This window comes from Anomaloglossus baeobatrachus, chromosome 1 (genome assembly GCF_048569485.1).
Source record: "Anomaloglossus baeobatrachus isolate aAnoBae1 chromosome 1, aAnoBae1.hap1, whole genome shotgun sequence".
Classification (NCBI taxonomy): domain Eukaryota; kingdom Metazoa; phylum Chordata; class Amphibia; order Anura; family Aromobatidae; genus Anomaloglossus; species Anomaloglossus baeobatrachus.
The window spans coordinates 70,765,420-70,769,907 of record NC_134353.1 but is presented as its reverse complement, the minus strand read 5'-3'; positions in this window follow the sequence as shown (position 1 = coordinate 70,769,907).

The following is a 4,488-nucleotide window of genomic DNA, read 5'->3' as shown; positions in this document are numbered from 1 at the left end:
ATATTAGCAAATACCTCCAGTAAGAAATATAGCATAGTTCTCCTTATACAGCCATGTCTCTTACCTCATGTGCAGGACATTGCAGGCCCTTAGGTTTTAAAGGTGTATTCCCATCTCCGTGATCCTATCCCAATATGTAGTAGGTGTAATAATAATAATAATAATAATAATAATAATAATAATATTAGCAAATACCTCCAGTAAGAAATATAGCATAGTTCTCCTGATATAGCCATGTCTCTTACCTCATGTGCAGGGCATTGCAGGATCTTAGGCTTTAAAGAGCTATTCCCATCTCCGTGATCCTATCCCAATATGTAGTAGGTGTAATAATGATAATAATAATAATAATAATAATAATATTAGCAAATGCCTCCAATTAGAAATGTAGTATTGTTCTCCTGATTATAGCCATGTCTCTTACCTCATGTGCAGGACATTGCAGGACCTTAGGTTTTAAAGGTGTATTCCCATCTCCATGATCCTATCCCAATATGTAGTAAGTGTAATAATAATAATAATATTAGCAAATGCCTCCAATTAGAAATATAGTATTTTTCTCCTGATTATTGCCATGTCTCTTACCTCATGTGCAGGGCATTGCAGGACCTTAGGTTTTAAAGGTGTATTCCCATCTCCATGATCCTATCCCAATATGTAGTAGTTGTACTAATAATAATAATAATAATAATATTAGCAAATACCTCCAGTAAGAAATATAGCATAGTTCTCCTGATACAGCCATGTCTCTCATGTGCAGGGCATTGCAGGATCTCCGTGATCCTATCCCAATATGCAGTAGGTGTAATAATAATAATAATAATAATAATAATAATAATAATATTAGCAAATGCCTCCAATTAGAAATATAGTATTTTTCTCCTGATTATAGCCATGTCTCTTACCTCATGTGCAGGGCATTTCAGCTTAGGTATCCCTGATTATGACCACTAGCAACTGTCACTATATGCATGGTTGTATCTATGGATATCTAAGCTCCTGTAATTACTTGAACATGAGGTAAGTGACCTAGTGAATCAGGAGAACTATACTACATTTCTAATTGGAGGTATTTGCTAATATTATTATTATTATTATTATTATTATTATTATTATTATTATACCTACTATATATTGGGAAAGGATCTTGGAGATGGGAATAGCCCTTTAAATGCATGAATTGTTGGCTGAAAATGATTTTTGTAATTGGGTTTTATTAAAAATTTCTGCCCCTTTCTCTTCTACGGCTTTTATGCATCACTATCCTAGCAGTCTATAGAATGAGTTACCAGTGAATCCATCAGTGAGCTCATTCTTTTGGATAAGTCTGTAATCCTTAACTCTCTTTAGACGAGAACAGAACTTTGCAGACCAGTTGCAAATTGCATATGTGACAGTGTCCGTCTGCTCATCTTCATAGATGTCAGGTGCAGACCCTGGCTACTATTGACATATTTCCTTTGTATTTTAGGCAAAAAAATATTATATATATTTTCATGTTTCATTTAAAAAATTGCAAAAAGGAAAATGGGTCAATGTAAAAGTTTGGGCACCCTTGGAGATTTGTGTGCTCAGATAACTTTGACCAATGGTTCAGACCTTAATTAGCCTGTTAGGGTTAAGGCTTGTTCACTATCATCATTAGGGAAGGCCAGGTGATGCAAATTTGACAGCTTTATAAGCCTCCTCTAAGTTTGTGCCAAAAATCAGCAGCCATGGGTTCTTCTAAGCAGCTGCCTAGCACTCTGAAAATGAAAATGGGGGAGGCATTCAAAGCAGTGGAAGGCTATAAGAAGATAGCAAAGAGTTTTCAAGTTGCCCTTTCCAAAGTTCAAAATGTAATTAAGAAATAGCAGCTAACAGGAACATTGGAGGTCAAGATAAGGTCTAGAAAACCAAGCAAAACTTCTGAGTGCTGCTCGTAGGATTGTTAGAGAAGCAAATCAGAACCCCTGCTTGACTAGATTGGGTCTTCAGAAAGATTTAGCAGTCTCTGGAGTTGTGGTACATTGTTCTATTGTTCAGAGGTACCTGCACAAATATGACCTTCATGGAAGAGTCATCAGAAGAAAACCTCTCCTGAGTCCTCTCCTTAAAATTCAGCATCAGAAGTAGGCAAAAGAACATCTACACTGTGTGCACAATTATTAAGCAAGTTGTATTTTAGAGTATTTTTTTCATTATTGATCAACAACTATGTTCTCAATCAACCCAAAAGACTCATAAATATCAAAGCTTAATATTTTTGGAAGTTTGAGTGGTTTTTTTTTTAGATTTGGCCATCTTAGGAGGATATCTGTTTGTGCAGGTAACTATTACTGTGCAGAATTATTAGGAAACTTAATAAAAAACAAATATATCCCCATCTCACTTGTTTATTTTCACCAGGTAAACCAATATAACTGCACAAAATTTAGAAATATACATTTCTGACATGCAAAAACAAAACCCAAAAAAATGAGTGACCAATATAGCCACCTTTCTTTCTGATGACAGTCAACAGCCTACCATCCATAGATTCTGTCATTGCTTGATCTGTTTACTATCAACATTGCGTGCAGCAGCCACCACAGCCTCCAGACACTGTTCCGAGAGGTGGACTGTTTTCCCTCCCTGTAGATCTTACATTTTATGAGGGACCACAGATTCTCTATGGTGTTCAGATCAGGTGAACATGGGGGCCATGTCATTATTTTTTCGTCTTTTAGACCTTCACTGGCCAGCCACATTGTGGAGTAGTTCGATGGATGTGATGGAGCATTGTCCTGTATGAAATTCATGTTTTTCTTGAACGATACCGACTTCTTCCTGTACCACTGCTTGAAGTTGTCTTCCGGAAACTGGCAGTAGGTCTGGGAGTTGAGTTTTACTCCATCCTCAACCCAAAAAGGTCCCACAAGTTCATCTTTGACGATACCAGCCCATACCAGTACCCACCTCCACCTCTGAGTCGAAGTGGAGCTCTCTGCCCTTTACTGATCCAGCCTCTGGCCCATCCATCTGGCCCATCAAGAGTTACTCTCATTTCATCAGTCCATAAAACCTTTGAAAAATCAGTCTTAAGATATTTCTTGGCCCAGTCTTGACGTTTTATCTTATGTTTCTTGTTCAGAGGTGGTGGTTTTTCAGCCTTCCTTACCTTGGCCATGTCCCTGAGTATGGCCCACCTTGTGCTTTTTGATACTCCAGTAACATTGCAGCTCTGAAATATGGCCAAACTGGTGGCAAATGGCATCTTGGCAGCTTCACGCTTGATTTTCCTCAGTTCATGGGCAGTTATTTTGCGCCTTTTTTGCCCAACACGCTTCTTGCGACCCGGTTGGCTATTTGCCATGAAACGCTTGATTGTTCGGTGATCACGCTTCAAAAGTTTGGCAATTTAAAGACTGCTGCATACCTCTGCAAGACATCTCACAATTTTGGACTTTTCAGAGCCCGTCAAATCTCTCTTCTGACCCATTTTGCCAAAGGAAAGGAAGTTGCCTAATAATTAAGCACCCCTTATATAGGGTGTTGATGTCATTACACCACACCCCTCCTCATTACAGAGAGGCACATCACCTGATTTACTTAATTGGTAATAGGCTTAATAGGCTTAATAGGCTTACTTATTAGGCTCTCAAGCCTATACAGCTTGGAGTAGGACAACATGTATAAAAAGTATCATGTGATCAAAATACTCATTTGCCTAATAATTCTGCACACACTGTAAACATGCCTGATGCATTTTTCGAAATAAGTCTTGCAGATCAATGAAGTTAAAATAGAACTCTTTGGCCACAATAATCAAAGCTATATGTGGAGACAAAAGGGCACAGAATTTCAGGAAAAGAACATATTGCCAACCATTAATCATGGGGGTGGATCAATCTTGCTTTGGTGTTGTGTTGGGAATATATCATGGGTGGCTAGAAGAGTGGATTCAATGAAATTTCATCAAACTCTTGATGCAAACATAATGTTACACAGAGTTTTGCACAAACTTCACCGACTGACATGGTGGCGTCATTCCCTGTTCACATTGCAGATTCTGACACTTCACCAGGTGATTTCTCTCATGTATAGGATCAATGTGTCAACCTGCTGTGTGCATAGACAGGCTAGGGGGAGTTAAACTCTGCTGGTCTGCTTGTTCGGCTCCTTTGAGAATGTGTGGAGGGGAAGCTAATCACATCTACTACCCTCCTATTTATGATGGGTGAAATGTTCTACCCATGCTAGCTATAGTTTACTCTATGTTGGTCTGTGATCTTTTGTGTTCCAGACTTTCTGGTGAAAGTGTTGCTTTTTGCTTTGAGTGGTTGTAGAGTTTACCCCTGTTGTCTTGTTGCTTTCTTCTTATTGTCTTATAGTTCTGTGTGTGCGTACTGAGTGACAGAGTTTTGGTTTCCCCTGTGCATCTATTTCTGTCAGTTTTATCTCATTCCTGTCCTGTCCTGGGATTGGTCAGGAGCAGGGCCAGGAAGGAGACTTAGGCATCTCCACCAT